The following is an 11,701-nucleotide window of genomic DNA, read 5'->3' as shown; positions in this document are numbered from 1 at the left end:
ATATTCGAATAGTGAAGTGCAAAGGTTATTGTTACAGACAAAAATGGTTTATCAGTAGTATGATTGGGTCTAAGAGAATCTGTTATTGATTAACCGGACGTATGTGGGGGCTACCGTCCCCCACCATCAAATTGTCGGGGCCGTTGCCTCCTGACTCCCCCGCTACATTCGCCCCACTACCCCCCGGCTGTTCTGAGGTCCGGGCTACCGTCCTCCACTTCGTCGCCCCCCTGTACCCCCGACTTGGTTGCTGACCGCGTCGGCATGTTTCAATCGGTGAGGCCGCCTGCTCTACGCTTACGACGCGCTGCGCTGTTCAGTGGCGGCGTGCCGCGGTGAGCGCGCTCGCAAAGTAAAACCCCGTCCTGCACGTGAACAAACAGGTGCGGCGCGCCGACGCGTGATTTGTGGGGGCTACCGTCCCCCGCCATCACCGTATTGTCAGGACCATTGCTCTCCGACTCCCCCGTAACACGCGTCCCACTACCCCCCGGCTGCTCTGTGGGGTCCGGGCTACCGACCCCCAATTCCTCGCCCCCTTGCGCTCCCGACTTTGCGGCTGCCCGCGTCGGCATGTTTCATTTTATGCAGTGGTCTGTTTTTACGCTCGCGGTGTGCTTTGCCGTTCATAGGCGGCGTGCCGCTGTAAGCGCGCTCGCCAGTAAAAGCTCCGTCCCGCCCGTAAACAAACAGGCGCGGCGCGTGTTTCCCTCCCACCCACGCTCCACGTCTTCCGGTAATAACAAACACGCCCTACCCTCTGCCCAGCCCCGTACACCAATCGCACGCGGGGGGTTGGGGCCGAGGGATGGGCAGGCGGGACGTTTACCGTGCGCGCGCCGCTGATTGTGGAGGGTCGCTCAGCTCTGAGTGGACGGGCCCGTTAAAACAGTCCCGTGAATATGCGCGCGCTCGGCGCTTTAACTCGCTACTTCGCGATTAGACAATCGTGCGGGTGCGTGTCCGCAACACAGCCACACAGGTACGCGATCGCTAAGCACTATTGTGAGCAATATCACGGGTACGCGAGCACTGGGCACCACCGAAAATCGCCACGTATGCCCATACGCGCCGCACAGTACTGTACACAATTGCACGGGTGTGCGATCGCAACGCAGTCACACCGGTATGCGAGCGCTACGCGCTATTGTAAACAATCGTGCGGGCACGTAAACACCACACACTTCGTCTCGAGGTGGACAGCCGTGCATACACGTAGACACCCAGCACACTCTGCCCTCCACTTCACGCTCCCAAAAGACCACACAACACAGTTTTTTATCCCCCCACTAGCGAATTTTATTTACCTGAGTAACTCGTTTAAACTACGCATAAGTGTGTGCATCAGTGGCTGCCAGCCTACCCTCCCGGGGATTCTAGGCTGAACCTACTCTGTCTATCGCTCCGCTCTCTCCTCCCGATTAACTCACTCCGGACTCACTTCTCTTACACACGCTTACTTCCCTTCCACTGCGCTGAACGTTGTAGAAGGAGGAGATGGTAGGTCGGCCTCGTCGAGAGTGGAGCCTGGCTGCGTTGGAGTTCGTCACACGGACGTCCCGAACGGCTGACCGCGAAGATTTTGAAGAAGAATTGCCCTTGCTACCTGAATCCCCCTTCCTTTATCCCACCTACAACAAAGGAATTTCGCCGTTTCGCTCCCTTGACCTCCCGTCCAATCAGGGGCTCGGATTTTCCCGCCCTTTGGATACCCGGATCCCAGCTCGGGTGACGTCGCCGCAGTGATCTCTCCGACGTCCGCTCTCTGTTCTCCCGCTACCAGTCCACTGACCCGTGCTTGTGCGTGTGTGGTTCCACTCGCGGTGGCTCGATGGCCCTTTCCGTGACCATGCAACTTTAATATTAGGTCACGGCGCCGCAGTGCATGTCAGCTACAGGGGGAAGATCGCCCAATTTCCCGGCCGCAGGAAACCATGAAGTTCGATCCCATTAGGGACTTCTGGAAAAAAAACCTATCGGCTGGGTGACCTCCCTTCCCGGCTGTACGTGGGGCGTGTGTGCGTTCGTGCGGGGGGGGGGGGGAAAGGGGAGGGGGGGGAAGGGGGGGAAAGGGGGGGGTGGCGAGGGTGTGCCGCGTCGGCGTCGGCATCCCCCGGTGGCGGCTTCACGGCGGTGGGCACGGCCTCGGCAGAGCGGCTCTGCTGCGGCGGCCTCACGACTGTGCAGTGGGCAAAACGCGGACGTCTGAGAAGGCACCGGCCCCGGGAGAGTGGCGGGAAATCTGAGGCATCGGTGACGGCGTCGCGGCGGTGGATACGGATCCGCTGGAGCGGCTCCGCTGCGGCGGCACCACAGATTCCCTCACACACACGCTCCACGCGCTCGGGCAATAACAAACACGACGCTGCTGCCTGCCGAGCCCCGTGCACCAATCACACGCGAGGGAGTGGGGAGTCGGGGGTGGGAGGCCAGGGGCGTTTGCCGTGCGCGTGCCTCTGATTGGAGGGGGTCACTTCGCTCCATTTTAAAGGGCCGTTTAAACAGCCGCGCGAATACGCGCACCCCAGGCGCTTAGCTCGCTACCTCGCTATAGACAATCGCGCAGGCACGCGACCGCTAAACACCACCGAGCGCTAAGCACTACTGTAAACAGTCAAACAGGTACGTGAGCGCTAAACACCACCGAAAACAGTGGCGTAGGCACGCGCACGCTGAACACTCCGCCTCGTGGTAAACAACCGTGCATGCACGCGAACACCAAGCACGCTCCACCCTCCTCTTCACACTCACAAAGACCACACGACACAGTTTATCCCCATACTAGCTATTTTATTTACCGCGAGTAACCCGTTAAACTACGCGTGATTGTGTGGGTCAGTGGATGCCAGCCTATTCCCCCTGGGCGCCTAGGCTCAATTTATCCTGCCTATCGCTCCGCTCTCTACCCTCGATTAAATAGCTCAAACTCACCTCTCTCTCACTTACGCTTACGTCCACTCTGCTGCGCTGGAAGCTGTAGAAGGGCGATGCTGTGGGTCGTCTCCGTAGAGGGTTGAGCCTGGCTGCGTTGAAGCTCGTCACACGGACGTCTCGAACGGCTGACTCTAAAACCTCGCTGCTCTCGATCTCTTGAAGAACTCCCTTACTGTCTCAATCACCTGCCTTTTATCCTACCTATCACAAAAGGCATTTCCGTGGACCTTGCTTGCCCGTGCCCTTTTGTCCATTCAGAGGCCTGGCTATTCTTGTCCCTTTGTTATCTAGATCCCTAATCCTAACAAAGGCATTCCGATCCGTACCCCCTTGGCCTCCTGACTCGTGCTTGTGTGTGTGCGGTTTCACTCGCGGTGGCTCAACGGCCTCTGCCGTGACCACGTAACTTTAATATCAGGTCACGGCGCTGCGGTGCATGTCAGCCTCGGGGGTAGATGGCCCAATTGCCCGGCCGCAGGAAACCATGAAGCTTGATCCCATTTGGGGCTTCTGGATAAAAACCTGTCGGCCAGGTGACCTTCCCTCCCGGCTCTACGTGGGGTGTGCGTGCATTCATATGGGGGGGGGGGGGGGGGAAGGGGCGGCGAGGGGCGTGCCGCGTCGGCTCCGTCACTACCAGGTGGCGGTGTCACGGCACGGCCCCGATGGAGCGACTCCGCTGCGGCGGCACCACACGTACACCAGTCACATGGTTAATGGCGACTCGGTTGAGGATTGCTGACACCACGTGCTGTTGCATTTTACAGATTGACCACAATAGATGTGTTTGCCCTCGATTTGGAGAACCTGCCCACGTCCTTCATTTCGAGTGTGCAGCATACCAGTCTCATTCCACCACTCACCCATGCCCTGGTGTACCAGTCTCACTCCACCACTCACCCATGCCGTGATCTACCAATCTCACTCCACCACTCACCTGTGCCTTGGTCTACCAGTCTCACTCCACCACTCACCGTGCCCTGGTCTACCAGTCTCACTCCACCACTCACACATGCCCTGGTCTACCAGTGTCACTCCACCACTCACCCATGCCCTGGTCTACCAGTGTCACTCCACCACTCACCCGTGCCCTGGCCTACCAGTGTCACTCCACCACTCACCCGTGCCCTGGTCTACCAGTCTCACTCCACCACTCACCCGTGCAGTGGTCTACCAGTCTCACTCCACCACTCACCCATGCCCTGGTCTACCAGTCTCACTCCACCACTCACCCGTGCCCTGGTCTACCAGTCTCACTCCACCACTCACCCGTGCCGTGGTCTGCCAGTCTCACTCCACCACTCACCCGTGCCCTGGTCTAGCAGTCTCACTCCACCACTCACCCGTGCCGTGGTCTACCAGTGTCACTCCACCACTCACCCGTGCCATGGTCTACCAGTCTCACTCCACACTCACCCGTGCCGTGGTCAACTAATCTCACTCCACCACTCACCCGTGCCATGGTCTACCAGTCTCACTCCACACTCACCCGTGCCGTGGTCAACTAATCTCACTCCACCACTCACCCGTGCCGTGATCTACCAGTCTCACTCCACCACTCACCCGTGCCGTGGTCAACTAATCTCACTCCACCACTCACCCGTGCCGTGGTCTACCAGTCTCACTCCACCACTCACCCGTGCCGTGGTCAACTAATCTCACTCCACCACTCACCCGTGCCGTGGTCAACTAATCTCACTCCACCACTCACCCGTGCTGTGGTCAACAAATATCACTCCACACTCACCCGTGCCGTGGTCTACCAGTCTCACTCCACCACTCACCCGTGCCGTGGTCAACTAATCTCACTCCACCACTCACCCGTGCCCTGGTCTACCAGTCTCACTACACCACTCACCCGTGCCGTGGTCTACCTGTGGCACATTAGGAATGGACCACTCTTTTAATTATTTCCTCGTGCAGCAAGGGAGTAAAGTGTGGTTTTAGGAAAGTACTTACGTGCTGTGCAGTACATCAATGCACGTGTGTACACCAGCATGCGATAACTGAGTTGGGCCTGTGGGTGGCTGGCAGGGTTATTCATTAACCGGACTTGTACACCAGTCACGTGGTTAATGGCGACTCGGTTGAGGATTGCTGTGTGTGACACCACGTGCTGTTGCATTCTACAGGTAAAGGACCCAAAGGTTGTTTTTGATCGTTCTAGACTTGTTATAGACTTGTTCTAGACTTCCAGCTTGACTTTTAATTGTTAGTTTGTGATATATTCAATAGGATGATGACGTAATGTAGTTAATACTTGTAATTATCTAACCCTAATACTGTTTATTCTATAACCATGCACCCAGAGTATGACTACTTGCAATGCTATTGAGAATATAACACATTTATAGTAGTAACAATAACCTTTGCACTTCACTATCCGAATATTACTTTAATCCTAAGCTGTATGTCTATCTATACTATCCACTTATATCGGTATCTTATACCCATTATCTGTACTGTATGTGTACAGTATACATACTATACTTGTCACCATTGTACAACTTACTACTATAAATGTGTTATATTCTCAATAGCATTGCAAGTAGTCATACTCTGGGTGCATGGTTATAGAATAAACAGTATTAGGGTTAGATAATTACAAGTATTAACTACAGTACGTCATCATCCTATTGAATATATCACAAACTAACAATTAAAAGTCAAGCTGGAAGTCTAGAACAAGTCTATAACAAGTCTAGAACGATCAAAAACAACCTTTGGGTCCTTTACCTGTAGAATGCAACAGCACGTGGTGTCACACACAGCAATCCTCAACCGAGTCGCCATTAACCACGTGACTGGTGTACAAGTCCGGTTAATGAATAACCCTGCCAGCCACCCACAGGCCCAACTCAGTTATCGCATGCTGGTGTACACACGTGCATTGATGTACTGCACAGCACGTAAGTACTTTCCTAAAACCACACTTTACTCCCTTGCTGCACGAGGAAATAATTAAAAGAGTGGTCCATTCCTAATGTGCCACAGGTAGACCACGGCACGGGTGAGTGGTGTAGTGAGACTGGTAGACCAGGGCACGGGTGACTGGTGGAGTGAGGCTGGTAGACCAGGGCATGGGTGAGTGGTGGAGTGAGACTGGTAGACAACGACAAGGGTGAGTGGTGGAGTGGGACTGGTAGACCAGGGCACGGGAGAGTGGTGGAGTGAGACTGGTAGACCAGGGTATGGGTGAGTGGTGGAGTGAAACTGGTAGACCACGGCAGGGGTGAGTGGTGGAGTGAGACTGGTAGACCAGAGCATGGGTGAGTGGTGGAGTGACACTGGTAGACCAGGGCATGGGTGAGTGAGACTGGTAGACCAGGGCACGGGTGAGTGGTGGAGTGACACTGGTAGACCAGGGCATGGGTGAGTGGTGCAGTGACACTGGTAGACCAGGACACGGGTGAGTGGTGTAGTGACATTGGTAGACTAGGGCATGGGTGAGTGGTGGAGTGACACTGGTAGATCAGGGCATGGGTGAGTGGTGGAGTGAGACTGGTAGACCAGGGCATGGGTGAGTGGTGGATTGAGACTGGTAGACCAGGGCATGGGTGAGTGGTGGAGTGAGACTGGTAGACCACGGCATGGGTGAGTGGTGGAGTGAGACGGGTAGATCACGGCACAGGTGAGTGTGAAGTGAGACTGGTAGACCGGGGCAGGGGTGAGTGGTGGAGTGAGACTGGTAGATCATGGCATGGGTGAGTGGTGGAGTGAGACTGGTAGACCAGGGCATGGGTGAGTGGTGGAGTGAGACTGGTAGACCACGGCACGGGTGAGTGGTGGAGTGAGACTGGTAGACCAGGGCATGGGTGAGTGGTGGAGTGAGACTGGTAGACCAGGGCATGGGTGAGTGGTGGATTGAGACTGGTAGACCAGGGCATGGGTGAGTGGTGGAGTGAGACGGGTAGATCACGGCACAGGTGAGTGTGGAGTGAGACTGGTAGACCATGGCATGTGTGAGTGGTGAAGTGAGACTGGTAGACCAGGGCATGGGTGAGTGGTGGAGTGAGACTGCTTGACCACGGCACGGGTGAATGGTGGAGTGAGACTGGTAGACCAGGGCACGGGTGAGTGGTGGAGTGAGACTGCTTGACCATGGCATGGGTGAGTGGTGGAGTGAGACTGGTAGACCAGGGCATGGGTGAGTGGTGGAGTGAGACTGCTTGACCACGGCACGGGTGAGTGGTGGAGTGAGACTGGTAGACTATGGCATTGGTGAGTGGTGCAGCATTCAGTCTCACTCCACCACTCACCCCTCCCATCGTCTTCCAGTCTCACTCCACCACTCACCCATGCCCTGGTCTACCAGTCTCACTCCACCACTCACCCGTGCTCTGGTCTACCAGTCTCATTCCACCACTCACCCGTGCCGTGGTCTACCTGTGGCAGATTAGGAATGGACCACTCTTTTAATTATTTCCTCGTGCAGCAAGGGGGTAAAGTGTGGTTTTATGAAAGTCCTTATGTGCTGTGCAGTACATCAATGCACGTGTGCACACCAGCATGCGATAACTGAGTTGGGCCTTACTCTTTGGTTCTATTCGGTAAAGTCACGTAAAAGTATAAAACAACAAAAAATAAAGATAGAAAAATAAAAAATTCACGACGTTTCGACCACAACACAAGTGGCCTTCATCAGGTGATGGGACCAGACTGTCTCGAGGACAGCGCTGGAGTGAACATAGCCAAGCTCAGACCGTTACCTTTAAGCTTGTGTGAGTGGAATTAAGGTGCTTTGACAAAGGAATTAGCATAAAAATTAGCATTTAAATGGCGGACTTAGCATGATGAACGGTGTAGAGGGGGTGAACATGTGCAGACCGGCGAGGGGGGGAGGGGGAGTTTACATATTGATGGTGTGAAAAGGGAATTTAAGCAGCTGCGAAAGTTTGGGATACCATTACTTGAAAAAATATACTGTACCATTGAAAATTACTTTAATGTTTGGTTTGATTTAGAACATCTTTCCAATGGTTGCTTAATTTGAAACCATCTTCTCGGTTGAAATTGTGTCTGTGTTTGTAAATCTGAATTGCCTCGTGAACAAATCTCTGATTAAAACCCGTGGGTTTGCAAAGAACCTTGGTATCGGAGAAAATTATTTCGTGATCACCCACAGCGTTGTAACAGTGATCAGCTACGGCGGAAGAATTCGTTCTGCCGTGTATCAAATCTGATTTGTGCTCGCGAATTCGGTCAGAGACATGTCGTTTCGTCTCCCCGATATAGCAGTCACCACAGGTGCAGGTCAATTTGTAAACTCCGGGGTACTGTAAGTCAGGAATGACATCCTTCACGGAAGGGATCAGGTCACGGATTTTGTGTACTCTATTGAACCGGACCAGGATCTTGTGTTTGTTTAGAATTTTGGAGATATTTTTAGTAACGCCTGTTATATATGGCAGTGTGATGGTGTTGATCGGAGTATCAAGTGGTTGTTTCTGTATGGAGGGAGAAACAGCTTGGCGGATTGTACGGTCAGAGTATCCATTCCTTTTGAGGGTCAGATGCACATGTTTTAATTCACTGGTCAGGTGGTGTTGGTCCGAAATGCAATGAGCCCTGTGGTATAACGTTTTGATGAGATAATTATTTTGCGAAGGGTGGTGGTGGGAATCAGGTTTCAAGTAGGAATCTGTGTGGGTGGGTTTCCTGTAGACAGAATGTCCCAATGAGCCATCAAGTCTCCTCTCAAACAGAACATCCAAGAATGGCAGCTTGCCATCGTTTTCCACTTCCATGCTAATTCCTTTTGTCAAGGCACCTTAATTCCTCTCACACATGCTTAAAGGTCACGGTCTGAGCTTGGCTGTGTTCACTCCAGCGTTGTCCTCGATACAGTCTGGTCCCTTCACCTGATGAAGGCCACTTGTGTTGTGGCCGAAAAGTCGTGAATTTTTATTTTTCTATTTTATTTTTTTGTTTTATACTTTTACGTGACTTTACCGAATAGAACCAAAGAATATGGATCCTTGCAGTCACGAATGCTTCAAATCTAGAATTGAGTTGGGCCTGTAGGTGGCTGGCAGTGTTCATGATTAACCGGACTTGTACACCAGTCACGTGGTTAATGGCGACTCGGTTGAGGATTGCTGTGTGTGACACCACGTGCTGTTGCATTCTACAGGTAAAGGACCCAAAGGTTGTTTTTGATCGTTCTAGACTTGTTATAGACTTGTTCTAGACTTCCAGCTTGACTTTTAATTGTTAGTTTGTGATATATTCAATAGGATGATGACGTACTGTAGTTAATACTTGTAATTATCTAACCCTAATACTTTTGATTTAAAGCTTTCGTGACTGCAGTAATTCAATTCTTAGCTCTTTCGGTAACGTCACGTTGAAGGGAAACAATAAAATAATAATATATATAAAACAATAAAAATTCTCACGACGTTTCGACCATAACACAAACGGTCGTCATCAGGTGTGAAAAAACCAACGGCCAGAAACACTTATTTCAAATGTTTCTTGCCGTTGGTTTTTTCACACCTGATGACGACCGTTTGTGTTATGGTCGAAACGTCGTGAGAATTTGTATTGTTTTATATATATATTTTATGATTTTATTGTTTCCCTTCAACGTGACTTTACCCAAAGAGCTAAGAATATGAACCCTAATACTGTTTATTCTATAACCATGCACCCAGAGTATGACTACTTGCAATGCTATTGAGAATAGAACACATTTATAGTAGTAAGTTGTACAATGGTGACAAGTATAGTATGTATACTGTACACATACTGTACAGATAATGGGTGTAAGATACCGATATAAGTGTATGGTATAGATAGACATACAGCTTAGGATTAAAGTAATATTCGAATAGTGAAGTGAAAAGGTTATTGTTAAAGACAAAGATGGTTTACCAGTAGTATAATTGGGTGTAAGAGAATCTGTTATTGAGTAACCAGACGTATACCAGTCACGTGGTTAATGGCGACTCGGTTGAGCATTGATGTGCGTGACACCACGTGCTGTTGCATTTTACAGATTGACCTCAATAAATGTGTTTGCCCTCGATTTGGAGAACCTGCCCACGTCCTTCATTTCGAGTGTGCAGCATACCAGTCTCACTCCACCACTCACCCGTGCCCTGGTCTACCACTCTCACTCCACCACTCACCCGTCCCGTGGTCAACCAGTCTCACTCCACCACTCACCCGTGCCCTGGTCTACCAGTCTCACTCCACCACTCACCCATCCCCTGGTCTACCAGTCTCACTCCACCAGTCACCCGTGCCCTGGTCTACCAGTCTCACTCCACCACTCACCTGTGCCCTGTCTACAGCCTCCACCTCTTTTTGCGTGTTAATCGCGTAAATATGTGTCGTTAAACCCGCCACCACCTGACACAGCCAAATGCATTTATAGTGGATTCGAATTTAGGCGCACACAACTTCTTGGGAGGCAACACTTATTTATTAATGAACACAACAGTTAACTCTTACATTATGCATAGGGTGGTGATCACCGACCTACTCTAGCTAACACACACTTCTCAGATACTCTAGCGTGACCCAGCTGGGCGGGCTACTGGCAGGTCCGCTGACTGGAGGCTTGACTCTTCTTGGCGTCTTCACGATGCATCTTCGTTCTTGATACGGGCAGCCTCGAACCTCGTGAGGAGGCTGCTTATATGGGCCTCGGCGTGCCCGGGAAATGCCCCGGCCACGCCTCCCTTCGAGAACTCTGTCGAAGCCTCCCTGCTGTCCACGTGCCCCCCGAGGTGCCCCCTAGGCCCCCACTGGGGTCCAGTCACGTGTCCAGCCGGGGTCACAGAGAGTGCCACGACCTCACACCACCCCCGTGGCCTCCCGAGTCCAGAACCGGTCCTGACGTCATTCCCGCCTCCAGCCGGGATGACGATATGTGTGTTTGTAGACCCGCGTGGTAGTGACGCTCCCCCGTATAGTGACGTCACACATGTGCACGTGTACACAGAAGTGATGCTACAATCACAACACATTTGTTAGTCAGCTGCGGTGCCCCCCCCCACCCCGATATCACATCCCTGCTTACACAATGCCGCCCCAGTACATGCACTCGTCATACTTGACTCCTACCTGGGCCTCGAAGTCCCTAGCAGTAGGAGGACATCATGCTTGGATACCATGCCCAAATAATTAAATAGCTCTTTTATATCCTCCTCTGGTGCCTCGGTGGTTCCTTCACTTGCACGTCGCAATGTCTGAACAGTAGCCTAATGCGAAAACTTGCTCACGCACTTTGCGTACAGCAGTGTTCTTCACTAATTTACAGAGGGGGGGCCACACTGGCACAGATAATGTAGTTTTAGGATCAGGCAGAAAGGATGGCGAGGTACAGCGGCGTTAGCTGTGTTGACCTCTTGACCTTCCTGTCGATGCACGTACGTACACGTGTGTGACAGGAAAGCAGCTGCACCTGCTCGCCACACGCCCCTGCAAGTTGGAGAGTTGGTCCAGCACCGTATAAGTGTGGCCACGGTTTTGTAAAACGAGCCCACTGTTGTCCCTGTGCAGGCAGAGCTATTTGACAAACACACGACTTAATTTACCAAGGCGAGTGTACGTGCGCGCCAAAAAATGGATCCTCACAGAGTTGCGCTGACACCTGCGCCAGACTGCCTGTTACACCTCGAGCTTATTTACGATTGCCTGCCCACATTGGGCAAGGGCTGATTACCCTTTCCACAGCGAAATCCCAGACACGTTTCTCAGCCCAGGTCTAGGAAAGCTGTGCAGCGTCCTGTAGTCAAGTTCAACACAATAGCACTAC

Source organism: Petromyzon marinus, chromosome 7, assembly GCF_048934315.1.
Source record: "Petromyzon marinus isolate PM22_M1 ecotype Great Lakes invasive population chromosome 7, UKy_Petmar_22M1.pri1.0, whole genome shotgun sequence".
In the NCBI taxonomy this organism is placed as follows: Eukaryota; Metazoa; Chordata; class Hyperoartia; order Petromyzontiformes; family Petromyzontidae; genus Petromyzon; species Petromyzon marinus.
Note: the sequence above shows the minus strand (reverse complement) of the source record.